We start from the raw sequence: 27,654 nt of genomic DNA, 5'->3' as shown, positions 1-27,654 counted from the left end.
GCCACAAGGGCTGAGGGTCCAGGCAGTAGAAGAGCTCTTGCCTAAACTGTTGCCAGGACTGGGGTTGACCTCATCACTAGAATAAACACAGAAACAAACGGTGGCTCATGGGTCCCATGACCGGAGCTCTTCCTGCCCCCTGTCTAAAGATAAAAACAGGGAAACGAACCAAACAATGCAAAATTGATTTGAGTTTTTTAAGGATGTGTTTATTTTTATTTTATACGTGTGAGTGTTTTGTCTACACCTGTGCCCTTCCGTGCTTGCAGAAGACAGCGTGGACGCTCTGGACCTGCAGTTACAGACCGTTTTAAACCACTCCTTGGATGCTGGGAATAGAACCTGGGTCCACTCAAGTGCTCTTAACAGCTGAGCCAACTCTGCCGCCCAATTAGTTTGATATTATTGAAACACAATCACGGTCACGGGTTTCTCATGTGACTACAGAGAAGCCAAAGGGAGATGCTCTGCCTTCCGGAATGAGTTGTCCACAGCTGTCTTTGTCCTTGAACATGCTCACAAAGCCTTAAGAAAAACCAAGTCAGTACCGCACGGAACCAGACCCTCCTGGTTGGGTGAGTAGGAGGCACATCTGGCAGTCTGTCCCCTGCCGTCACTCAGACTCCCCTCCAGCCCCCATTCCCACTAGAACATTTTCTACTAAGTTGTACAAAGGGGCATCGGGATGAGTCAGACCCTGTGCGCATGCGCCTGAGCTTCCCAGGGTTTGTGACTCAATGACGCATTTCTCGGAGTATAAATGGCCCCCATCTCAGCGTCAGAGGCGCATCAGACAGGCCTTGTTTCAGTCTACTTTTGTTTGGTGACGTATCAGGTCAGCCTCTGGGAGCCTGGCATTAGGGATGTGATGTTCTGTGCTTGAGGTAGGAACATGGAGTGGGAAAGACACATTCCACCAAGCAGCCTTCACATCACAGGGCAAAGCCTTTGGTGCAGGTCTTTTGGGGCTGACCAAGGTGAGGGGACCCTTCCTGTGTCCTCAAGGGTGACCCAGGAATCTGGTGACTGCGGAACTGAAAGACCAAATGGGTGGAGCTCAGCTCAGCGATGAGATTGTCACCAGGGAAGGCAGAAAGCAAGTGAAAACCCAGTCCCTGCTAGGTACAATGGCTCCTTCTTTTTTTTTACACGCCCTTCTGGGTCCAGGACCCAGAAGGGCAAAGGCTGTAAGGAAAGGACTAGGTCAGGGGTGGGGGGATGCCCTTCTTCTGCCCTCTGGGTGCTAGGGATGGCGGAGGGGGGAGGAAGGTGTTTCTTATATGCTATGACCTCAGCCTCCATAACCCATTGTGCTTCACAGAATTATTTCTGCCTCATTGTACTAGCATCCGAAACAATGATGTATGTGTGTGTGCGTGTGTGTGTGTGTGTGTGTGTTCGTGGGTCATCAGGAGGTCAGAAACATCTGGTACCTTCCAGCATCCAGAAATTAGGTACTGTCCTTGGCTGGGACCACCAATACCGACAAGAATGATGAGTCAAAGAGGAACACCGAGTTAGGTCTGTGTCAGGGGAACAGATAGACCAGGTGCACACCTGCAGGTCTAGGGAGGCACACCTGCAGGTCTGGGGGAGGCACACCTGCAGGGTTGGGGGAGGCACACCTGCAGGTCTAGGGAGGAATACCTGCAGATCTGGTAGTGGTACACCTGCAGATCTGGTGGTGGTACACCTGCAGGTCTGGGGGAGGCACACCTGCAGGGTTGAGGGAGGCACACCTGCAGGGATAGTGAAAGGACAGGCTTCTCCAAGGAGGGACACAGAGAGGAAAGTGTGCTATGACAGAGAAATAATGAGAACAGAGGGAGGGATGCATTTGGAGGGCAACATGGTGTCAGGGTGAGAGTCTGGTGGGGTACACGGCTGAACACAGAAGGTAAACTGAGTCCTGCTTGAGGATCACAACATGGCTGGGTATAGCTACTTTCTTCCCTGATTTGACAAACACAGGACAGGATTGATAGAAGGACAGAGGAGAGGAAGGGAGAAGGAGGAAGGAAGAGAGGGAGGAGGGAGGGAGGAAGGAAGGAAGGAAGGAGGAAGGAAGGAGGAAGGAAGGAAGGGCGGGATTATTTTTAGCCCACAGTTAGAAGTCACTGCAGGGAAGGCAGGGTGAAGAGGGCAGGCTATTTTACCACATTAAGAGTCAGGAAGCAGAGAGAGATGAACCCGGGTCCCCTTTGTCCTTCCCATTCAGTCTGGTAGAGGGTGCCATCATAATTAGGATGGGTTTTCCCACCTCAGCTTACCCAGTCTGGAGCCTCATTACACAGGTGCCCAGAGCTTTGTCTACTGGGTGACCAAAGGACCAGGGTGGCTGACACTCAGTATTAACTCTCACACAGGGATGGGGAAAGCAGTTACTCCTGAGAGTTAAGTGGCAGAAGAAAGCTGCAAGGCTCCCTGCAGTCTGTGAGGAGCAGGACTGGGGTCCAGGGTGGGGACCCTGGGTTGGGAGGCAACCACTCTGTCCTCTGAGCTATGGGAGTGGGGGTGGGGAGGGCGATACAATTTGTTTTGCACAGCTTGAAAGTCCAGGGGGCCTGGCCAATCCTGGCTAGAGTTTACAACACTCAGGGCTACAACACCCAGGGCTTTGTGCTTCTCTCTAAAATAAAACTTTTATCTTAAAAAAGAAAAGGCATCTAACACAGCGTGTTCCGACCGCAGCGGCATGCTGGATCTCTCCCAGTTCGAGGGGTGGGGGAGTTGTGGGTTCACTGGAGCATGAAAGGAGAGCAAACGGGCTCCTCACCATCCCCTCTCCTCAGCTTCTCTCTGTGGTGAAGACACACAGGAAGTGGAGGCCACAACAAAGGGTCACACAACTCTGTGGATATTTAGAAAAGCCAGGGTGTGTAGCCAGGGACAGATGAACTTAGAATAGAGACCCTGACATTCCGGGCCGCAGGGGAGAAGACAGAGAGATCCCAAGGCCTGGTGTCCTCTGTCTGGGGCAATCAGGCTTGTGTGGAAATCCTGGCTACAGGTCTCCAGTCTGTAGTGAGAAGCTAGTCTCCAAGTGACCTGGAAGTAAAGCCAGTCACCCACAGGTGGCTTCTGACTCTTAACTCCACTCCTCAGGACACATCGGGCTTCTAAGTGACACTAGCGGGCTAGTGACGAGTCTCATTGTACCAGCCCTGTGCTCTTGTTGTTGGAGTTGTTGGGGGCCAATGCCTGGGTGAGCCCTGGGAGCCTAAATGAACCAGGCTCAGCCATCTACCCTCCGCAGGTCACCTGAAAGGTTTGCTCAAGGTGGTCACATTGATAAGAGGAACAAGTAAACAGGCTCTGTGACACTTTCCACTAACTCCATCTTCGGGGTCTGACATGACCTTTAGATTCAAACAGGGACAAGAGGTGGGCAAAAGCAAGCAGGCTTGGTTAAGGTGTTGTCCTGCCTGTCACTGACCCCCGCTGTCGTCTTCCTAGGTGTTCTGACTGATGTCAGAACGGTGTGACATCTCTTCCTGAGAGACACACTTTCTTTCTGGCTGGCAAGAGAACTCTAGACGTCTCATTCTCCCAGTTAGAGACAACAGCTTCAAATTCCAATTCCTTGGAATCCATTGTCTTAGTTCGATGCTGCAGGGAGAGCCAAGTGCCCCTTAAAAAATCTCATCCTTTCTGCCAGCCTTCACATGCCCAGCAACAGGCTGCATTAGAGCACAGGGAACGCCCCACTGTGGAAGGAGTCGTAGCCTGAGGCTTTTAAACGCCGAATGATGGACGTTTCTGTGCTTGAAGATATAAAATGGCATTTCTAAAAAGCAAAACTGAACGGCCAGTGCTGGCCAGTCGCTGTGTGTGTTCCCAGGGTGGAAGCCAGGGCTGTCTGTGGCCTCTGGCTAAGGTTTCACCCAAAGCACTGTCAGCAGTGGGAACGAGGTCACTGATTGTGCTTGGCAGGGGTGGGGAGGAACAGGAAGTGGGCTGAAAAGAAAAGGACTGGATCCAGGGCCGAGGCCAGGCCAGCCCCCGAAGCAGAAGGAATGAGCAGGCTTTCTCCCAAGGCTTGCAGTGTGCGTGGGGCTTGAGGTTCAGGCTGCCACCACCCTGGATCCATGCTGGTGCAGGGTGTGCGTGTGTACTCTTAAGATCTGGGCCAGCCAAGTCCTGAGCACAGAAACCGTCTTAAAAACGATTCTCACCTTCTAGGACTTGAAACGGGCAGTCCTGTTTTTCTGTGCTTTCAGTGTTCGTTTTGGGGGGTGAATGGTTCGAGACTTTCTTCCAGGCTGCCGTTTGCCCCCCCCCCCCCCCAGATTCTGCTCCCTGCTTTTTCAAGCTGCCTCCATCCGCTGACCATCCCACAACAATTTGCTTCTGGCCTTTGTCTTTGCTGTGAGCTTGAGTGCGCCCCCTGCTGGCAGCCCTTGCCCCGGCATCGAGCTTGTGCTTCAAGAGTTTGCCGAATTTTCTTGCAGGGCTGTGGCCACACCAACAGAGGTCGTCCAGATTTCCTCTGATGAAACCAAAAGCATAAACGGAAGTGGGAGTGCGTTGAGCCCTGCTGTAGCAGGTTTTCTTCTGAACTGAGGCCGGCTCGCAGAAGGAAGACACAGAAAAGGGCCGCATACAACCATTCTTTTTCAACCGAGAGAGTTTTGCGTCTGTGTCCGACAAGAGCTTCTGAAAACCGGCTCATTTAACCTTTCCAAAGATCTTATCCAAGTCTTGGCAGCTGAAGGACGTTTTAGGTCAATATACCAAAGGGCTTTTGTTGGAACTAAATGAAGAATGCCAAAATTTCATTTAAAAACACAGATTCTGAAAAAATGCAACATCAGCACATTTGAAAAAAAAAAAGAAACGGATGCAAAACAGGCGCCTTGAGAGCCCTCCCCCCACCCCAACCCTCTGTGGCCTTTGTGTAAGGGAAGATCTTGGGAGCTGAGAGCTTTCTCTTCCTTGCTGGTGATTTGGCCTCTCAGAGTTTTAAATCGCTGACGATTCGGTGTGTGTGTGTGTCACAGAAAACCAGACTCCTTTTAGCTCAAGGTGGCACCAAGATGGGATCCTGAGGCCCAGGCCTTCTTCAGGAGAGTGAGTGGACTCTGAGGTCCTGGGCCTGGGGATGACCCATGCTGTGGCAAGTTTTGGGTATTCAGAAATTGAACAATAAATATTCAAGAGAAACGATTCTGCCTACGATTCTGCTCCTCGGCAATGCACCAAGCTTTCGAGAGGCAATAAATGAAAGGCTCCTCTATTAAAAACCAGAAGATTAATGAAATCGTGCCGTTCAGGCAGGAACAAAACAACCTACGGGCCCAAGACAATGTGTGCAGAAGCAATTTGCTTCTGAAACTCAAAGCATGAGATGCTTCAGTGTACCCCAGCAGCTCTCGGAGAGAGCAAATAAATAACCTCACGGGGAAGAAAACGACCCTTTAAAATGTAGCCTTTTCTCTCCGGGAGGGAAATACGGCAGATAGAGCTGATGGCCAAGATGTATCTAAACTCAAAGGCAGGCACTTTCCATTAGGAATTAGATCGTAAACACTGATCCCCCTCAGGAATCAAGTCAGACCAGCCTCCGCCCGGCTGGGAGCAGCAACTAGACCTCTGGTTTCTGCCTCTGTTCTGTGATTAGAACCCTGGGTCCTGCCTGCCTCACAGCCAACTGCTCTCTTCTGAGTAGGTTGTTCACACAAAGATGTAATGGCTTAACAACCCCCTGACCCATGAGTGTCTTTTTTGCAACTCGCCCCTGTCCAATCAGACGTCACAGCGGAAGGCTGCTGCAGGGAGAGCCTGCCTGTCCTATAATAGCAGCGTTCTCTATTCCCACAGACAGCTGTTTTCCTTTAGTAAACAAACCCATCAGAGTGCACAGCTTAGTTGGGAGACTGACTCAAGGCGAAGGTGCCTCCTGGGGTCGGGAAGCCTAGGAAACACCTGCTCTGAGATTTCAGAAGGACTCTGGCAGCGGCTCAGAATCACCGAGACGAAAATGGGCTCAGCACACACCAATCCTTTGTGGCTCCAGCCCAGTGCTTTTATCCGATCTAGCTCTCAGTATTTCCTGGACTTTGGGTTGTATAGGAAACTGTGGCCTTCTCGGAGGCCACAATCCAAGGGCGAGCTGGCATGAGAGGCCTACGTGGCAAATATGTCCAAGGGCCTTGGATATTAGCAGAGGCTCTTTCAGTTGATATAAAATGTTGAGGCCACCGTGGGTGCCTAACCCCCAGAATTCTAGTATTCTGGTTCTTAAAAATCAGACTGGAACGTGGCACAAACCTTTAATCCCAGCATTCAGGGGGTAGAGGCAGGTGGACCTCTGTGAGTTTGAGGCCAGCCTGGTCTATATAATGAGTTCTGGGACAACCAGAGCTATGTAACAGAGACCCTGTCTTCAAAAAGCAAACATGAAAAGCTTCTCAGAGGCCTGGAGCCACCTGCAGCATGTTCCCGATATTCTGGAAGCGACATGCAGTATCTCCTGTACGGAGGCCACGCTGGGGTAGAGGAAGCAGGGAGCTGCTGTCTGCACTAGATTCCCTCCTCTCCCCATCTGTGCCAGCCCCTGCAATGCAATGGTTTCTGGTGTCTGTGACTGGACTACTCTTTGTTCCAGTAAACAATAGCCTCCCCCACCAACAAGAAATCAGGGTCAGGTGGAAGTTTGCCCTTCCGGGTGCTGCTAACTTGTAGTTTTCTCCTGTGGAATGGAGTACAACAGTCACCCAAGAGTGAAGTTCTGAGGGCAAAGATCTGTTTTACTTACCAGGGCGGAGACCGAATCCTCCGCCACTGTATTTCTTTTTCCTCTCTCATTTCCTAATTGAAAAACTGAGGCTTGGGGGAAGGGGTCGCCGAACTCGGAGAGTGGGAAGTTAGTCTGGGCACTCGCTGTCAGGATCTAAGCAGTAGGCTTACCCTGACCTCTACCCCTCAGGATTTGGAGAACTAGGGGGTTACATTTATGGCTCAGAAATGCTTCGGAATGAAGAGTGAATCAAAATAAGCTCCTCACGTGTGCAGAAGGACTCTCTGCACGTCCAAACACATCTGATCTGAAACAGCCCCAGAGAGATGTGGGAGAGACTTTGTGAACACTTTCTATCCCAGTGCCTCTCCCGTGTGTGTGTGTGTGTGTGTGTGTGTGTGTGTGTGTCTGTGTCTGTGTCTGTGTGTGGTGTGTGTGTATGATAGTGTGTGTGTGATAGTGTGTGTGTGTGTCTGTGGTGTGTGTGTGTGTGTGTCAGTGCGTTGGTGGGTGTTTGTGTGTGTATGTGTGTGTATACAGTTCACAAGGGTGCATTCAGAGGCTAGCAGACAACTGTCTTAGTTAAGATATCTATTGTGATGTGACACCATGGCCAAAACAACCCGGGACGGAAAGGGTTTCTTTCCTCTGATGTTCATATTACACTCCACCACCAGTGGAAGTCAAGGCAGCAACCTGAAAGTAGGAACTGAAGCAGAAGCCATGGAGGAATATTTCTTACTGGTTTGCTCATAATGGCTTGCTCAGCCTGCTTTCTTGTACACCTCAGTACCACCAGCCCACAGTAGCTGCCCCCCATCAGTATTCGGTCAAGAAAATGTACCACAGGCTTGCCCACATACCAATCTGTTTGGGGGCCTTTTCTCAGTTGAGGCTTCCTTTTCCCAAATGACTTCAGCTTGTGTCAAGCTGACATAGAACTCCTCAGCACAACCTCAGGTGTCATTCCTTAGGGACTCTGCCCATCTTATTTTAAGGCAAGGTCTCACTGGCCTAGAACTCTCCAATTACGGTATGTGGGTTGGCCAGTGAGTCCCAGCAATTCACCGGTCTCTGCCTCCCTGGTGTGGAGACTCCCGGGGTACTCCTGGGCCCCACCTTCAGCAGAACAGACTCTCAGGAAGAAGTCTCAGGGCAGCATGTCTGAGAGAGGAAAACCTGAAGGGTGACACTGGTGCACTTTTACCTGCCTGGGTTTTAATAACTGTCACAGAAATCACTGGGGGAGGAGGGAACTTGCTGTTGCTGGCCAGTGTTTCAGTCGCTGGTCACTTCATCTGGGTATGATAGTCCCAACAATTTGATAAAACTTTTTTCCTGATGTAAGGCAGAATGTGATATATTTGTCCTTTAAAAAAAAATTTAAAGTTGCGTGTGAGTGTGTGTGTGTGTGTGTGTGTGTGTGTTTTACCTGCATGTGTGTCTGTGGACTATACCCATGTCTGGTGACTATGGAGGCCACAGAGGTGGGGTGTGTGTGTCTGTGGTGTGTGTGTCTGTGGTGTGTGTGTATGATAGTGTGTGTGTCTGTGGTGTGTGTGTGTGTGTGTGTCTGTGGTGTGTGTGGTTTGTGTGTGTGTATGTGTGTGTGTGTGTTTGTGGTGTGTGTGTATGATAGTGTGTGTGTCTGTGGTGTGTGTGTGTATGTGTGTGTGTGTTTGTGGTGTGTGTGTATAATAGTGTGTGTCTGTGGTGTGTGTGTATGTGTGTGTGTCTGTGGTGTGTGTGGTTTGTGTGTGTGTGTATGTGTGTGTGTCTGTGGTGTGTGTGTATATGTGTGTGTCTGTGGTGTGTGTGTATATGTGTGTGTCTGTGGTGTGTGTGTGTGTCTGTGGTGTGTGTGTATGATAGTGTGTGTGTGTCTGTGGTGTGTGTGTATGTGTGTGTCTGTGGTGTGTGTGTATGTGTGTGTCTGTGGTGTGTGTGTGTGTATGATAGTGTGTGTGTGTCTGTGGTGTGTGTATGATAGTGTGTGTGTGTGTATGAATGTGAGTTCAGGTGCCTGCAGAGATATTCCATCTCCTGGAGCTGGAGTCATAGTCAGTTGTAAAGTGTCAGACATGGGTGCTGAGAATCAACTCAGGTCCTTGTCTGATTGCTTTGCTTGTTTGTTTGTCTACTCGGTGCAAGTCAGAGTCGTCTGAGAAGAGGGGACCTCAGCTGAGAAAATGTCTCCATCGAATTGCCTGTCGCAAGGCTCTAGAGCAGTGCTTCCCGACCTTCCTAGGGGACCCCTCCCAATTATTTCCGTCGCTGCTCCCCGACAGTAATTTTGTTACTGTTTCAGATCATACTGTAAATATTTTTTTGGAGATAGGGTTTTGTCAAAGAGTCATGACCTGCAAGTTGAAAACCACTGTCATAGGGCATTTTTCTTATAAATGTTGGTGTGAGAGTTCCCCAGGCCACTGGAGCAGTGATACCCTTGGGCCTGTGATACTGGGTGGTATGAGAAAGCAGGAAGAAGACGTCTCCAAATGACTGCCACTCGCAAACAAAAAATTAGTGTTCTCCAAGGAAGTCTCACATGGGAAACCAACCATCCTGTAGGCTCCAGTCCGGCTGTAGGTAGCCAACACAAAAGGAAACTCAGCAGTATCTGGAGATTCTGTGTCTCATAACGTTAAAACCAGGGTACTTTTTAAAACTTCACAGGTCCTTTCCGTATATATGACAGTTTCCAGATTTATGGAACCGTCGATGTGTTGAGAGGGTCTTGCACTTACCCTGCAAATTCGGGGCCACCCAGGTGGCCACTGAGTCCATGACGTGTGGCAATGGATTCATTAATCGATTTAAATGTGAGTACGGCTTCCTACAGAGTGGCTGTTTGTCCCACAGCATGGTTGAAGAACTGTGTAGAAACAGAGCATCACCTGAGAACTGATGTTTAAACACCATGGCTTCGCACCGCTACGCGTAGGGAGAAGACTTGTCAGCAATCTTAAAAGAAAACGTTTTAGTGACATTTTGTTGACAGACAGGAACAGTGTGGTGGCCCTGGAAGTTCTAACTGATTTTTTTCCTGTCTGAGCAGAATTCCACTCCTCCCCCACCCCCTCATCACAGAAAGCCCATGTCCCTTTGAGAACGTTCAACCCAGCCAGGGCTCTCCATAGGACTTACAAGACAAATTATTTAAAAGCCAGATTCCAGTGTCCACAGGCAACAGGTCTGAACCCAGGCCCTGGAACTTCAAGTCTGGCAAACACTCTGTGAGTTCCAATGCCAAAGCCCCAAAGGAAGGCTTTAAGCTCGTTGGAAAATGTGTCATTTTACATTAGGAGAGAAAGGTGAGCTAGAGGTGTTTCTCTACAGAGAAAAGCTGCAATCACCACGCTTGAATAAAATAAAGCCTGTCTTGAGAATAATTCTTCCACGAATTCAGTTCACTTCAGAGGCTGTGCCTCTCTTCCTGGCTGTGCTGAGCAGGCGAGCGAGTCCGTGGAAACCGGAAGCCGCCAACACTGGGCTAATAAACATTTGCAGGCACCGAGGATGTAGGATCCACCCGGCGACGGCCATGCTCCCATCATCAATCAGCCTCTTTCTTGCTGTCCTTCCCACACTCCACCCCTTGAGTGGCTTCTGGCTTCTTTTTCCAGCTTTCCTTTCAAGTTACCAGCCCTTGCTCCAAACACATGACCTAGAGCTGGCTGCTGCCGCTTTGCTTTGTGGTATTGCCACCCGGGTAGACGTCCTGGAGGTTAGGCAATAACACACGCTCATGTTCCATTACCTGTTGTCCAAACTGGAACGCTTCTCAGTGAACACAACATTGAAGTGATGTCTGACACAGTCCGGGGCAAGTTAGGGCGTACTGCCACCCTAATTAAACATCGCTGCTGTCAGGAAAAAGGGCTACGGGGTCTTCTAGGAGACCAGGACCTCACTTCCGGTCTGCCAGAGGCGATACTGGACTTTGCTGCGTACCCCGAGAGACGTGCTCAGCCAGAACCCCATAATGTCAGCACATTTGGGAACGAAGCATTTCAAGATATATTTGGTTAAGATGAAGTCATGCACCTAGCGTGGGCCTGACATCCACTGACAGGTAATCCTTGTAAGAAGAGTAAAGAGACTCAGACTCACAAGGAAACCTCTGTGTGAGGACTGGGCAGAGATTAGAGTGATGTTTCTATCAGCCAATGGCTGCCAGGGATGACCGTAGCTGCAGGAAGCAGCGAGCAAGCAGCCTGGTGCTACCGGTGGGTTTGTTTGTTTGTTTTGTTGTTGTGTTTTTAATTTTTGTTTTTTTGTTTGTTTGTTTGTTTTGCATTATGACTATTTATTAGGTGGCTTTCAGAACCTCACAGAAGTTCTAAGGGCACCCGCACTCCCCAGAGCCTTCTAGTCAATGACCTTTCAGGAGCACAGGGCTTGCATCCGAGTCCTGAACTAAGTCCCACCCTTGCCCTGTCCTCCTGAGAACCCGGGGACTGGCCTGCTCCTGTGCACCTATGTGGGTTATGCTGTTATCTCCTTTCCCGCGACTTTCTCCGAGGAGCAGAAATACAGAAATGAACGACATGGTTCTTTCTTTGGAAGAAAACGGCTGAAATTTGGAAGAAATGCTGAGAAAGATGTGGGATTCGGCTGTATCATGTTTTTAAGACATTTACAATCTAGGGCAAGGAACAGACTTCAAATGGCTCCCCCATTTGAACATTTTATTTCTAAAGACACTGAAATCTGGTTTATAGCGCCCCCTACATCTAGGAGGGCTGGAGAACCATAGCAGGAGCTAGGCATGGGCTAGCTGGACCCGCTCACCAGGAGAGTAGAACAAAATGGAACCGGAAATAGGAGTAGCCGTGTCTTCTTTCCAAATATGCATGTCACAGTGTCTGCATGGACAACTTTCTGGAATCAGTTATCTCCTTCCACCGTGAGGGTCCTGGGGAATTGAACTCTGGTCATCAAGACTGGCTGCAAGCCCCTGTACACATGGAGCCATACCACTGGCCCTTGTGATAATGTTTTGATCTCTAATTAGATTTATTTATCGTGTGTTTGTGTGTCCCCGTGAGCATGCCATAGAACATGCGTGGAGGTCAGAGATCATCCTTCAGAAATCAGTTCTCTCCTTCCACCACGTGGGTCCTGGTGACTGAATTCAGGTTGTCAGACCACTACTGGCCCAGCATTATCCAAGAGCACACCAGGATCAGAGAGCAGTAATGGAGGAGCGGGCATGCTAAGGAGGCAATGCCAAGCATGGATTCCATCACATAGAGTGGACCTTGAGTCCAGTCAGAGAGTGATTGGTAATTCCCACAGCTTCTACCCCACCTTTATACCAGCATATCATTCGGAAAGGTCACCATTGTAGACTGACAGGTTGGAGGCTGAGGATGAAGGTTTCTTAACATCTCCCACGAGGTCAGCAGTGGCAAACCCAGATGAGGTTCCGGGAAACAAGGTAGCCAACCAATGTCTACACTGTGGATCCACCCTTGTGGATGTAGACATAAATTTCTCATCCAAATATCAGCAAAGTGAATCCGGGATTGGATCAAGAGAATTATTCACAGTGTCTAAGTAGATTTATCCAGAAGCTCTATCTTGGATCAACATTTTTTATTTATTTACTTTTTATATATAAGTACACTGTAGATGTTTTCAGACACAGCAGAAGAGAGCATCAGTTCTCATTACAGATGGTTGGGGACCACTATGTGGTTGCTGGGATTTGAACTCAGGACCTCTGGAGGAGCAGTCAGTGCTCTTAACCACTGAGCCATCTCTCTAGCCCGGATCAATATTTTTGAAGAGCAAACAATAAAATGGACCATGCTAACAGACTAGAGAATAAAACACACCTCGATCATCTCAATAGATGTAAAAAAAATACTACTTAATAAAACCAATGCCTTTCCACCATTAAAACGTCCGTCAACCCTGGATGAAGAGCAGCTTCTCAATTTCATGAGTTTCTCTGGGGAATCCCACAGCTGCCATTTGTTACTGCGGAAAGACGAACAATTTTTATGGCCAGAGTCAACAGCGCCTGCCACCTTTTGATATTGTCCTGGAGGGATTAGCCAGTAATTAAGCCAGATGAAGGAGTAATTATTTATGCAGATTAGGTAGGAGAAAATAAAAATATATCTGTGTGCAGGTGAAATGACAATATACATACAAGACCCCAGACGACCATTTAAAAACGACTGAAACCAAAGCAAAAACCCAACAGCAACAGCGAAAGCCGCTGGGGTTCACGGAGACCCATGTGGTCAGGAGGTGGATGATCAGTGCACAAGAATTAGCTGCATTGCCATGCCTAGCAATGAGCCATCGGAAAATAAAATTAGGGAGAGCATTTCATCTATTTATATCTTAAGATTCTTTTTTAAAAAAGGATTGGTATGTGTGTGACCCTCCATGAGTCTCTATGTACAACATGAGTGCAGGAACCCATGGAGGCCAGCAGAGGGCATCGGAGGGCCCGGAACTGGTATTACCGGTGCATGTGTAGCAACCTGATACGCTTGCAGAGAACCAAACCCAGATCCTCTGCAAGAGCAGCAAGGGCTCTTAACTTCCGAGCCATCTTTCCAGCCACTATTTAGTTTACAGTCACATTAAAATAAACGTAGTGATAAATTTAACAAATGCTCATACGTACACTGGAACCTATAAGACGTTGTTCAGAGAAATGAAGTAAAATCTAATTAAATGAAAAGGCACCTGGCCTCGCAGATTCCAAGACTTAATACTATTAAGAAGGCAGAATAATGCCTTTCCCCTTTCCTCCGCCATTGTGCGCACCGCGCCTGATTCCGTGTCTCGCCGTCTTGCAAGACTTTCAGAATCAAGAGATTCCTGGCCAAGAAACAAAAGCAAAATTGTCCTATTCCTCAGTGGATTTAGATGAAAACTGGTTAAAAAAAAATCAAGGTTCCTAAACTGTCTTGGGGGAATCAGAAAGGAAGCCAGAACTAGAGTCTTTTCAATAAAGCACCAAGGCTACATACATACCAGCCCCTTTGGATTGACTGACTGCCCTCCTTCCCAAGGCACGATCATCTCAGCCCTTCTTCCCTCCCTCCCTCCCTCCCTCCCTCCCTCCCTCCCTCCCTCCCTCCCTCCTTCCTGCTTGACCCATTTTCCCTCTTCCACAGTATGCTCAATAAAGTAAATTTTAAAAAAAGGGCAAATAGCAAAGAGACTATGGATTCAATGCAATCCTTATATATACACCCCCATTCCTTGCTAGTGCTGGCGACTGGATCCAGGGTTTTGTACCTGTGGCGTACCAAAACTTAGCTGTTTATTTTCTGAAAATATGTTCTTAAATTTCATTTGGAAATGGCAAGGGATTCCCCCCACCGAAAAAAAGCCAAAACAAAGAGAGGGTCTTACACTGTCCATTCATAAATCAGAATGACTGAATGGACTTACAGGAAACACATGCATCCCCTCACCCACAAATTAAAGGCTGAGATGGCTCTCGGAGCTGAGGAGATGGAGGTCTGAGGCGTCCCTTCCGTCTGCAGCCAGTGAGTCTAAAGCGGTAGTATAGGGCCGGCTGGCAAGCCAGGTCAGCAGGTAGCGCACGTGCCATCCAAGCCTGATGACCTAAGTTCTGACTGCTAGGCGTCACGGAGCAGAGAACCAACTCCCGGAAGTGGTCCTCTGACCTCTACATGGGCTGAGGCATGCGTGCGCCTGCGCATCAGGTGCGCATGCGGATAATAATGACATCGATAGAGCACTACGCTTGTTCCTGGAGATTTGCAAGACGCCAGCATCATCAGAAATGTGAGGACAGTGGATAGCATCTTCTTATGCATGTGCCTCTTTGGTTAGTGTAAGGACAGACGGTTCCCAGGGGCGTCTGCAAACAGCACATGTTCCATCAGGAAACCTTAACCTTAGCTCTTCCTGATCTAATCTCTAGTGTGTGGCTTCTGGATTGAATCAAGCCTTTTTCCCAGCAGGCAACAGGAACAGAAGTAGTTGCAGGCTTCTGTCTGACAGGAATGGAGATACTCATGTGTCTGTGGCACGTTGTGCCTTTTGCTTGACTTTCGTCCATGGGAACATTTCTAAGTTCCTGGCTACTCCTGGCTTTGGGGAAGATGGGCTAGCAGCTTGGAGCAAACTGATCAACCCAGGCATCTGGACCTGGCCTGGGACCTTCCATCATGTCGAAGGAGGACACTATCTACAGGATTAACCCTGAGACTGCACAGGGTGATGTGGGAAGGAGTCGCTGACATCTCTGGCATATCTGTTCTTCCTACATTGTAAACTTTGACACAACCCTGTCTATTTGGCCTGGGAGAAATTTAGCCTGTGAAATTATCTGTACCAATCCACAACCTGGTCTACAGTTATCTATAGCCATGTCCACATACAATATAAAACGGTCTCTACATAGGTTCTGTAAAACACACACGCAGACACACAGACACGCACATATAGACACACCCACACACTCACACGACTGGGGTAGGGGATGGGGAGGAAGGGAGGGAGGAAGGGAGGGAGGGAGGGAAGGAAGGATGAGTTCTGTAGCAAGCCATTGACTTGAACCCCAACATCTGATCCGAAACCCGAAGGTTCAGAAGAATGACAAAATGTCCTCACGTTGGAAGCAAGGTGATGTTCAAACCCATCCATTAGCTATTCTGTGGGCCGGAACTGGAATCCAAAGAAGGCTCTCCACACAGTAAGAGCCCGATTGCTCCTCCTGGTACTCAGAGAACTGCTTCCTCTTCCCTGCTCCGAGTTCCTCACGTGACCTCCCGGAACTGGAGTTCCTGGCGGTCTCCTGAGTCCTCCCTCATTCCGTGCCCTCTTTTCATTCCATAGCCTTCCAATGAATTTCTAACCTCAGTGCCATGTCTCCACCATGCAGATCAGGCCGTTTGGCCCCAGCCAGACTAACCTCCCTCCTCCACACAGGGCCTTTTGGAGCTCCCTGCCATGCTGGAATAGTCTCCGTGGACCTGGGACAACAAGAAAGCTGTCTTCTGGGGGTTCCTGTGAACCTTTCAGAACTCACAACACCCCCCCCCCTTATAGGCCTGAGGTGCTGCCCTCGGCTTGCTATTCTGCTGTCCTCTAGGCTCAGGTTGTCGCTTGTGATTTGCCTGCCTGCACGTCTGGAAGGTAAAGCCCTCAGGGCGGATGAAGGATCAGGATGAAGGCTCAGATGGCCAGTAGTGAAAGCCTAGGTAAAGGAGCCATGGCTGGTGAGGAGTGTGTCCTCAGAAAGACACAGCCCTCCCAGGAACTCCACCAAGGACAACTTCCAACACCTTCTGTTTGGCTTAAGAATTCCACCTGCTCGGGGCTGGGGATTTAGCTCAGTGGTAGAGCGCTTACCTAGGAAGCGCAAGGCCCTGGGTTCGGTCCCCAGCTCCGAAAAAAAGAACCAAAAAAAAAAAGAAGAATTCCACCTGCTCGCTAAGGAGCTTGACACATTGTTCCACAAATGAAGATTCCTAGACAATAAAGGACGGAGCTGTAGATTATAGATTTTGAGCTGGAATGTTGGTTTCCTGCCCTCGAATCTGTGCTCTTTTGTCAGAACCAACTGCCTGGCTGGCTCCTCCTCTTCCTCAGGCTTACTAAAGCAGAGACTGGACCGGAAGCCTTCCCTGAGATGGCGGGTGGGGGTGGGGCTTAGGCGTGGACGATGCTTGGGAGGCGTGGTTTGTGAATGCCCTAGTTCTTTTTCATCTGGCTAGGGAAGATTGTAGCACACACTCGCTCCTAATTCGATTTTGTTTTATCCTAGAGAAGTCATATAAAGGAAGGAATGAAAATTGACACTCCATTTTATTTCGTATGCTTTTATCAACACATTCTGTTGGGAAAAAAAGAGGGAGTGTCTGGCTCACAATTGCATTTTTTTTTATTTGTTCTGTTTTGTTTAGGCAGAGGAGTGTTTGAGGGCTCAGCATCTCCTTGGCTCATCCTGACTGGGTTCTAATCCTTGGCATTTGAGGTGAGTCTCATCCCATAACACAAACTGTAGAGAGCATGTCCTCTTATCATGTGGTTAGTTTCCATGAAAGTGGACACTGTGGAGAATCCTAGGCAAACCATTGTTTTGCAGTGGCAAGTGCTTGCTTGGAACAGCCAAAACCCAAGAGGAAATCAAGAGCAGATGAGAGTGCGAGAACATTCTGGAAGGTATTGCAGACTATAAGGAATAATGTCTTGACACAGGGCTTGATCTCAACCATACCAACATGGCTGGTGACCTAACTCAGCCGTTTCTGGATCTGGGCCCTCTCATCTGAATTCTGTATTAATTTTACTTAATTTCCTATACAACCTCCCTATATAATCATAACGCCTCAGACCACACCTAGGTCTTGAACCTTTTAGAAGTTTCTATAAGAGCCCTCAGATCTTAGGACTCACTCTTTTGTTCAAAGACGTGTTTGGCATGTGGTCTGTCGGGGATGTAACTCTGTGTCATTCATTTTCATGGTGATGGACAGGCCCTTCATATAAATCTCATTATTTTTTACCCGTTGCAAGGGTTAGTTTTATATCCATTTGACGCCAGCTGGAGTCATCTGAAAGGAGGGAACCCCAGTTGAGAAAACGTCTCCATAAATTCTGGATGTAGAGCATTTTCTTAATAGTGATTGATGGTGGAGGGCCCAGCCCATTGTGGGTGATCCCATCCCTGGGCCAGTGGTCCTGGGTTCTGCAAGAAAGTAGGCTGAAGGGGTTGGGGATTTAGCTCAGTGGTAGAGCGCTTGCCTAGCAAGCGCAAGGCCCTGGGTTCGGTCCCCAGCTCCGGAAAAAAGAAAAAAGAAAAAAGAAAAAAAGAAAGTAGGCTGAGCAAGTCATGAGGAATGTTGGTACCAGGGACTCTGGTATTGCTATGATAGATCTGACAATACTTTTGTTTAGAGGAATGTGGAATTTTGGATTAGAAAAAAAAGAAAAAATATATGTATATACATATACACACACACACATATATATACACATACATACACACATATACATACATACATGCATGCATACATACATACACACACACACACACACACACACACACACACACACACACACACACACTCTGGTCCCCAGTGTGATGGCTTATATTGACTCTCAACTCAGCAAGATCTAGAATTACCAAGGGAGCAAACTCTAGGTTTGTGTATGAGGGGTTTCTAGATCAGGTTAACTGAAGAGGGAAGACCTATCCTAGCTGTGAGCTGCACCATCCCCCGGGCTGAATCCAGATTGACTATTAAAAGGAATGAAAACGCATGCAGCTCCACCATTTCTCCCTCTGCTTCTTGGTTGAGGATACAATGTATCTAGCTGTCTCAAGCTCTTGCTGCCATGATTTCCCTGCCATGAAATACCGTGTAAACTGTGAACCACAATAAACCCTTCTTTCGAAAGAAAAGGAAAGGAAAGAAAAGAAAGCAAGCAAGCAAATCTGTTGAATCCTTTAAATGGGCTTAATGGCCCACAGTAGGAAGAAGTATGTGGAAGGAGAGTCATTTGGTCTGTGGGGGTCTGGCTCAAGGGGTTTCAGAGGAAAAAGGATGTTAGTAAGTAGCTTAGACATTGTTCTCGTGACAGTTTGGCAAAGAATGTGGCTGTCTTTCCCCCTTGTCTGAAAAGTTTGACTGAGGCTAAGTAGAAGAGTTTTGGATTTGACATCATAAGGAAAACCTCAAAGCATGCTGGTATTGACTCTGTCATGTGATTTATTAGTGTTCACTCGTATGATCCTATCATGAAAGGAATGCACTGAGCAAAGAAAAATACAAAATGTGCGATTCGAGGACAAAGGGGGCACCAGGAATGGAATGGAGCTAAGTCCTACGTCCAAGAGATAAAAAGATTGAAGAAAAGCAGGGTGTTGAGTGGAATTAAGGGAGTGGTGACTTCAAGGCAAGACCCCACCCAGCTAAGCTTCCAGCTTTCAAAGGGGAATTAAGGAAGAGTAAGTAGGAATTAAAGAAAAGGTTAGGGCTAGGTGTGATGGCCGCATTAATTCCAACAGTCAGAAGGCAGAGCTTGGCAGATCTCTGAAATTGAGGCTATCCTGGTCTACAGAGTGAGTTCCAGGACAGCCAAACTTAGGCAGTGAAGGAAACCATGAAAACCAGAAAGCTGGTGAAGATTTAACTGAATGAGGGAGGCCATCTTCCAGCTCCAGCAGGCAGAAGAGCTTGGCAGCTTTGCCCATGTGGCCCTGGCCTTAGAGTCAAGGATAGAAGGAAGGGGTTTTGGAATCTCCCTCCAAGACTGAGGGAAGCTGCCTGCCGAGGCCAGGTGTGGCAGGGGTCTCCCTGCATGGACATCTGGAGAAGCCACTGTTGAAATTGTGAAGGTGAAGCCTGGATTGCCATGAAGACACCCAGAAATTTTGAAGATGCCAGAGTTGTGGGATACCTGCCAAGGAGAGCTTCTTCGTGGGAGTGGAACCAGCCCAAGAGAAAGAAGCGTGTTGCAGTCAACAAAGCTAAAAGGAGTCGGATATCTGAAGAGCATGTTGACATCAGATGGGGAGATGCAGAATTTGGAGTTTGCCCAGCTGGTTTGCAAATTTGCTTTGATCCAGTATTTCCTTACTATGTTCCCTTTCGGAATGATAATGTTTATCCTGTACCATTGAGAGTGCGTGATCTAGTTTTGTCCTTTTGTTTTTTGTTTTTTTGTTTTTTAATTTTGATTTTACAGGGAATTACACTTAAGAGATTGCATGATTCTCAGAAGAGACCTTGAATTTAAGACTTTTAAGCAAGCCTGAGACCTATAAACTGTGGGAACTTTTGAGGTTGGACTAAATGCATTTCTGCATTGTGGTATGGCTACAAGCCTATGGGGGAGTGTGGGGGGGCAGGAAGTGGATGTGGTGAATAAGAATGACCCCCATAGACTCCTGTGTTTGAATGCTTGGTCCATAGAGAATGGCACTAAGAGGTGTGGCCTCGTTGGAGTGGGTGTGGCCTCGTCGGAGTGGGTGTGGCCTCGTCGGAGTGGGTGTGGCCTCGTCGGAGTGGGTGTGGCCTCGTTGGAGTGGGTGTGGCCTTTTGGACAAAGTGTATCACCGTAGAGGCAGGCTATGAAGTCTCCTGTACGCTTAAGCTAGGCCTAATGTGGTTCAGCCTCCCGATTCTTGCAGATGAAGATGTCGAACTCTCAACTTCTTCTCCAACACCATGTCTGCCTGCCTACTGCTATGCTCGCTGCCGTGATGACAGTGGACTAAATTTCTGAACTGTGAGCCAGCCCCAAATTAAATGTTTTCCTTTATAAGAGTTGCTGTGGTCATAGTGTCTCTTCACAGCAATCAAACCCTAACTAATAAGGAGCATCCCAGTAGGCAGCACCCTCCATGGCCTGTGCTTCAGCCCCTGCCTCCAGGCTCCTGTCCTGTGCAAGTTCCCGTCCTGACTTCCTTAGATAGTGAACAGTGCTATTATTCCCTCTCAAGTTGCTTTGGTCATGGCATTTCACCACAGAAAGAGTAATCCTAACTAAGATACCAGTTTAGGAGTTTCTTGTTCTCTTTTTGCATGCACTATAATGTTATCTCAATGTTATTTACCCGTGTAATTATGTACACACGCATCAACTGCTGTATATCATAAGCTGTACACATTCTATGAACACAGAGTCCACTTCGCAAAAGAGCTACGAATTAATTCTTTTCAACAGTTTCACTGTAAACCAGAGACTTGAGAGGCAGAGCTCCTGCCCTCTCTCAGCTTCCTTCCAAACCTTCTTTTGACAGCGAACCATCCTTTAGATGACATTTTTCCCTCCTGCAGCACCACCTAGATGTCACAGCCTCTGTAAACCTTTGACACAAAACATCAATTCATGTCAGATGCTTAACATGAGGCCCCTTTCAGGACGGTATTCAAGCGCTTTTTCTCTCGTGCCTCCCCTGATTTCAGTTGTGAAAGCTGTTCCCCTCTTTAGTGTGCTCCCTTGTAAAACAGCAATGTCTTGACTGGCTCACATCTGTCGTGAGGAGTAGCCCATGAAGAAGAATCCAAAGCCCTTTGTGAGGAACAGAACATTCTATAAATGGGCACTGAAAAATAATCAAGACATTCAGGGATCCAACAGGCCATGGAAACTCCATAGCAACAAATGAGACGTAATTACTGCAGGCCGGCTATTTCCGAGCTGCGCTCTCGGGCAGCCACAAACCGAGCATCTCTGCTCCTAGTTAACCCAGGTCAGGAACCGCTGCTTCCAAGAGCAGGGAGGTAGAGCCAGGCAGGACCAAGAGGAGGTGAGAGTGTGTTCCCTCTCCTCTCTGCTTGCTGGACACTTTTGCAGAGACCTTCTCAACAGGGCCTCAGAACTCCTCACCAGAGATACTGTGGTCCTGGTCATCCAAACTGTGTGCCCGATTACCCAGGTTGCTCCACAAGAGGTGTTTTCCCTCCAAGAAGCTGTGCTTATTACCAGCGCATCCTTACCTCTGTGGATAGACAGCTTGGAGCACTGCAGGAAGCCAGGCTGAGGAGAATAATAAGGAGAAAGTCCACGTCCTTACTCCATTTCGGAAACAAGACTCGGGCCCCTGGTCAGGAATGTGTGGGAACTGAAAACCATTCTCTTTCCCAGCTGTTTATGGAAATGGTCACAGTCAAACGTGGTCCCATCCCACTGCTGTTTGTCACACTGGGCAAGAAGAGGTCCCGGGACCTGTTGCAATAGTAGCTGGAGACGCAGCTCCCGCTAATGCTCTCAGGGACACCTGACAATTCTCAGGGTAAGAGGGAGATGGGGGGCATCTCTTTCCTGGGGAGGAGCAATGACTGTGTCCTGGTCCACAATGTCCCCATACCGTGGAAAGTTGCAGGTACCATCTTAAGCATCCAAGTGGGATACTCCTCTCGGGAAGAGGCAAGTGTGGAAGGGAACGTCCCTCAGTTCTCTCTTCCCAGGACTGGCTTCTGATGTCATGGCACATCTCCCAAGCTAGGCAGGCCTCCCTCTGTCCCATCAGACACTTGGAGAGACTTTAGGGAACTCATTCTCACAAACAGGGATTTCTGAACTAATGTGCTCTTTGCCCTGGTCACCATCGAGGAGGGTAATCTGTTAGAAGGTGGCTTTGCAGGGGTGGGGTGGGGGCGAATTCAGCCAATTCAGTTTGTTTCCATAGTTACAAGACATCCGTGCTTTCTCCCAATTCACAAACTGTCAAGAGGGGTACGCCAGCTGCCTGGTAACTCTACTGTCACCGCCACGTGTACAGATTCCCTTAACATCCCGATGACTGTGGATACTAGTTAGCAGTCCTAATTTTGATGTAAGTATCTTCTAGGAAAGACAGTAGCAAAGGACACCTGTACCATAACAGCAAGCACAGACCCTGGGGAATGAAACCCTGGGGAGAGGAATCCAGGGTGTGAAACAGTATCAGCACCATGGTTTAGATGTAGCCCCACAGGCTCATGTGTTTGAATACAAAATGGTGGCACCATTTTGGAAGGATATGGAGCCTTTAGGAGGCAAAGTCTCAGAGCGGGGCCTTGAGGCTTGATAGCTCAGCCTCACTTCCTGTCTGCTCTCTTCTTCCCTACTGTAGGCGCACTGTAACCAGCTACCTCACACTGCTCCTGGCATGCCTACTCTTCCACGGTGGACTATATCCCTTCCTTCTTAGATGGTGAGCCAAAATAAACTCTTCTTGTCAAGCATTTAGTGACAACAGGAAAGGTAGCAGAAATGTCAGCACTGGCCGTACTGCCCTGGGACATTTCTCTTGTCCAGACCCAGCTCACTGGCTGGTGGGAGCCAGCCGGGGTTCATACACCATAATGATACATTAGCCCTGATGGTGCCAGACAAAGCTTTCTCCCCACAACTGTGTGTCTATGCTCTTTTACCTGTAGTTCCCTTATCCACAAAAGAGTAACCCCTGCCTCGCTGAGAGGATTGACCGCCACAGATAAGGGATTTAGGATAGCACACGCCACGCAGAGAGTGACAGATAGATCCCAGCCCTGTGCCACTATCTCAAGAGCTGTGAGAAGCTGTGGTACAAATCAGTGTGAATTATGTCGGTATACCAGAGGTGTGCAGTGGAATTTATGGCTCTCGGAGGATTTATGGTGGCGGTGTAGTGCTTGAAGTATAAAAAGCGGAGAGCCTTGAACGTGAACCAATGTGTTTGCTGCCCTCAATGACACACTCCTCCACCCGAGGTTACCAGTCAAGAGTCCCAGAGCCTTAGTGGGCATTGCCACACAGTGAAGACGGAATCTTAGGCAGCCTACTCCAGGTTTCCCCCCATGAGTCTAAGTTCTTATCAGGAAGGTACAGTGATGACATAAGCCTCCTTGGACAGCAAGAGACATTTAGGTAGATGTCTGCTGTCTAGGGAACAGATGTCACCAGGCTGAGGGAGGTGATACCTTACGATACTCATAGAAAACTGCTGTCTAGGCCCTGGACGACTCTCTGCTCAACCCTACCTGCCCTTGGGGGCTGGAGGTAAGGTGGAGTGGAGTCAACCACACAGACTCTGGGAGCAGGTGAGAAATGGTACAGCAAACTCCTGCTGCTGTGAGCTCCTTTAATACCCGCCACTTGTGCCCTATAGGTCCCAAGAAAGTGTCTCTTCTGAACACCAGTTCCCAACTGGCTGACGTTGTCTGCAGCAGCAATCCTTGGTCTCTCAGGCAGTCTTCAATTAGGTCCTCCTTCAGGAGATGGCCTTGCAGCTGCTCCCCTCCCCTGGCATTTACGTAGAGGCTGTGTGCTGTTCCTCCTACAGAAACAACCATGTTCTTTTTCATACCCATAAGTCTGCACTGCATTGTGAGCTAGTTCTGTCCTGGGGCTAAACTGCTCATGCTGGTCCTGGTATAGCTGAATCTACACTGTCAGCTCGACAGGATTTAGAGTCACCATGGAGACACTTATTTGGGTATGTCAGTGGGGCCGTTTCCAGAAAGTGAGGAGGGAAGACCCACTCTGAATATGGACATGTTGCTCAATGGGCCATGGTTCTAGACTGAACTGAAATACTGAGCACTGACACCTCTCTCTCTCTCTCTCTCTCTCTCTCTCTCTCTCCATCTCCTTCCCCTCCTCCCTTCCCCACCTCTGCTTCCTGATGGTGGGCACCACGCAACCAATTATTTCATGATCTTGCTGCCATGACTTTTTTAAAAATATTTTATTTATTTATTATATATTATGATTACATTGTCGCTATCTTCAGACACACCAGAAGTGGGCATCAGATCTCATTTCAGATGGTTGTGAGCCACCATGTGGTTGCTGGGATTTGAACTCAGGACCTCAGGAAGAGCAGTCGGGGCTCTCAACCACTGAACCATCTCTCCAGCCCATGACTTCTTCTTCATGTTGGGTCATACCTTCAACTGTGAGCCAAAATCAACCATTCCTTCTACCACAGCAGCAAAAACGTCACTGACGCAGTCTTCATGGCGTTCTCGGTCACTTTCGAACTACGTGAAATCAGCTAGTCGGTTCCTGAAGAGAGACAGCTTCATTTCAGACATTAGGGCCAACAAGACACGGATGAGCCTTGCTGAAAGTCCCCAGTGGCAAGGGGAGTGGACTTACTATGCCAGCTTACCACCGGCGCTCCCTCAGTGGGCACCCAACAGTGAGCAGGAGCAAGATTCCACCAGCAAGGAGGGAACGGGTACTGAGCGAATAGCATTGGCCAGTGCAGAGAGTCCTCCCTCTCAACCTTGACACGAACAACTGCTGAGATGTGTAACTGGAAACTCTCCATGTTGAACCTGGAGTAAGAATGGCTCTGTTTTGGGCTGGAGAGCTGGCTCAGTGGTTAAGAGCACTGATTGTTCTTCCAGAGGTCCTGAGTTCAAATCCCAGCAACCACATGGTGGCTCACAACCATCTGTCATGGGATCTGATGCTCTCTTCTGGTGTGTCTGAAGACAGCTACAGTGTACTTACATATAATAAATAAATAAATATTTAAAAAAAAGAAAGGTTCTGTTTTCACAAGTGGGCTTTCTGACAAAACAGAGAAGCCACTGGGAGATTCACCTCTGGCAGGGCTGCCCAGAAGAAACCCGTATCCTCCACTTCTTCATCTGTGACTGACAGAAGTCTAGGGCTGAAGTGACAGAAACCCAAGCTCCAGCTGCTTAGGTACAGGGAGGAAACATATTGGCTGTGTTAGCTGGGCGTGGCAGGGCCTGGAGGCACAGGAGGGAATCCATGTTCTTGGAGGCCTTAGAGCTCATAAACCAACTGAAAAAACATACTCCTTCGAAATGCAAACAATTCTAAGACTCTCTGAGAGGCCCAGGTCTGCATCTCATGTTCACTGGGGCTGAGGGGAGGTCCAGCTGGACCATGTCCGTTCTTGGCATGAAGGAAAGAGGAGAATTAGAACCCCTGGGCCATGCGAGACGACGAGAATGAGGTTATTAAACACTCACAGGAGGTGGGTAGGTGGATGTGGTGTAAGCTATGAGGAGGATTGCCTGCCCCCCCCATCACTTTACCACCATGGATTTCTTGAAGCTCAGGTCCTGGTGTGCCTTGCACAGAAGCGGGGAGAGTGGTTGGCTAAAGGGCAGGCTCTTCATTTTTCTCCTTTGCTATGGCCTGGGACAGGAGCTGACACCTGTCAGACCCTACTGGAGCAGTTGTCCAGTGACTTCCATGACTGCTACTCCGTCACATGTTAACTCTGCTTCTTACAGATATGTGTGACTTGTCATGTGCTCTTGAGGTGACTTGAGCCTAATTCAAGAGTGCACAGGACACAGCTGTTGGTGATAAGGAACATTAAATGGGGGCATCCTCTGAACCTCTGTTGTCTGTAGAGGGAAGTGCTATGCCCACAAAGAAAGAGTGGATTCCTGTTTATGAGATCTTTATGCCTCCTGCATATGTCAATGTTGTCTGGGACTTAATTCCCCTAAAGTTTGTGACTGTGTGACTACACGTGCTATGGCCCTCTTTACAGATCCAACAAGGCTCTTGTGGCTTCAGGATACATCGAGGAGGAGGAGGACATTGGAAGAGGAGCCACATTGGTGAACAGAGAACAGTGAGAGCAGGGAGGAGCAGCAGCCATTGGGGACGACTCTCCAAATGCCTAGCACGCCAGGCCTGGGGTGCAGAAGAAACTCATCAACGGCAGAACTCGACTTCTCACACTTCAGGGGGAAATGTCAATCACAGCTCAGGAGGGTAATGTCATGGCATATTTGAGATGGTTCATAGATGGCACCTCCTCATTGGATCCTCCCAGGGTCAAAGGAGCAGTGGGTCTCTCCCAGCCTTTTTTCACAAGTGTGCTGATGTCACTTCTGGGGGCTCTAGACTCGTGACCTCAATGTCCCTGCCCTAATGCCATCACGATGAGCATGTCTCATTGCATATGAACTTCGTGTGTCTCATTACATATGGCTCATAACATACATACATTGGATGACGCTAACATCAGACCACATGTGTTGGTAATACTGACTGTCACCTTGACAGGTTCTGGGGTAACCTAGGAGATGAACCTTGTACTGGCTGGTTCTGTATGTCAACTCAACACAAGCTGCAGTTATCACAGAGAAAGGGGCCTCCCTTGGGGAAATGCCTCCATGAGATCCAGCTGTAAGGCGTTTTCTCAATTAGTGATCAAGGGTGGGAAGGCCCATTGTGGGTGGTGCCAACCCTGGGCTGGTGGTCCTGGGTTCTATAAGAAAGCAGGTTGAGCAAGCCAGGGGAAGCAAGCCAGTAAGCAATATCCCTCCATGGCCTCTGCATCAGCTCCTGCCTCCAGGTTCCTGCCCTGTGTGAGTTCCTCTCCTGACTACCTTTGGTGATGAGAAGCAATGTGGAAGTGTAAGCTGAATAAACTCTTTCCTTCCCAACTTTCTTCTTGGTCATGACGTTTGTGCAGGAATAGAAATTCTGACTAAGACAAATCTTTAGGCACATGTGAGAGTCTGTAGGCTGACTTAACAGAAGCAATGTTGTCGTATAATTCAAACAATGGGCTTTCTTTTACCCCTGCACTAAATCCAGCACCGTAGTGCCCCAAGACATCTGTTAGATATCTTTATCTCAGTCAACAAAGTGTCTCACCCACTTTGCTCTGTCCCCTATCACACTGCCAATGGCTACTCTTTAAACCTGGTGACAATCTCTCTATCCATCTAGCTGTCAAGGCATGTTACCACCATGCCAGACATACATATTCAAATTCTGTGGCGGCACAGTGTATCCAGCTACCACATATTCTCTCGAATTCAACTAAATTGCCACATGAAAGAACACAAAACACAGTAACTTCTGATCCAATTGATAAGATAGAATCGCCCACCTAGATAAGATATATGTTGTTCATCTAGACATACAAGGCCCTGTACACATCCATCCCTTAAGAATATTCATAGGGGTTGGGGATTTAGCTCAGTGGTAGAGCACTTGCCTAGCAAGCACAAGGCCCTGGGTTCAGTCCCCAGCTCCAAAAAAAAAAAAAAAAGAATATTCATAACAACCTGTTTGCAGAGAGGAATCTTAACATCTGCCTCCGTATTCTCTTGGCTGCTCCTCTCCTCTTTGCTCTAGTCTTCTCCTCTTCTCTAAAACTTTTCTCCCACCCATCCTCCCTTCTTGTCCAATGACAGGCCTCGTTCTATCCTGTACCTGCCTCACCTGCATAATGACATCATCCTACAAAGCAAGAAGATGAAGCACCGTGGCCAACACCATCCAATGCACTGCAGATCTTGACTGAAAAAAAGAAGAGGTGGTGGGACCAGAGAGAGGTCTCTGGGGAAGCCCTGTGAAGGATGGGAAGAGAAAACAGACTTTGACCACATATGTGCAGGACAACACATGTGCCCCTCCTGCCACATGCACATAAACATAACACTGATGACCATTAAAAGCTTTTTAGAAAGGCGGGTGAG

General features: G+C 48.5%; 1 long non-coding RNA gene across 5 annotated transcripts; it reads left to right on the top strand.

Annotated features, from left to right (window-relative positions):
• Positions 1-322: 322 nt before the first annotated feature.
• LOC102552357 (uncharacterized) lies at positions 323-27,654 on the top strand. Of its 5 annotated transcripts, XR_015642715.1 has the most exons (8): positions 326-575; positions 16,651-16,721; positions 16,833-16,909; positions 21,344-21,491; positions 21,888-22,034; positions 22,314-22,394; positions 25,707-25,933; positions 27,370-27,648. It is a non-coding gene; the product is annotated as an uncharacterized LOC102552357 (long non-coding RNA). The 5 variants fall into 5 exon arrangements; XR_015642717.1 differs by lacking the exon at positions 16,833-16,909 and having other exon boundaries at positions 323-575; positions 27,370-27,654; XR_015642718.1 differs by lacking the exons at positions 16,833-16,909; positions 25,707-25,933; positions 27,370-27,648 and adding exons at positions 23,331-23,657; positions 23,989-24,718 and having other exon boundaries at positions 323-575.

This window comes from Rattus norvegicus, chromosome 18 (genome assembly GCF_021556685.1).
Source record: "Rattus norvegicus strain SHRSP/BbbUtx chromosome 18, alternate assembly SHRSP_T2T, whole genome shotgun sequence".
NCBI lineage: Eukaryota > Metazoa > Chordata > Mammalia > Rodentia > Muridae > Rattus > Rattus norvegicus.
Note: the sequence above shows the minus strand (reverse complement) of the source record. Positions and strands in the feature narration are given on the sequence as shown.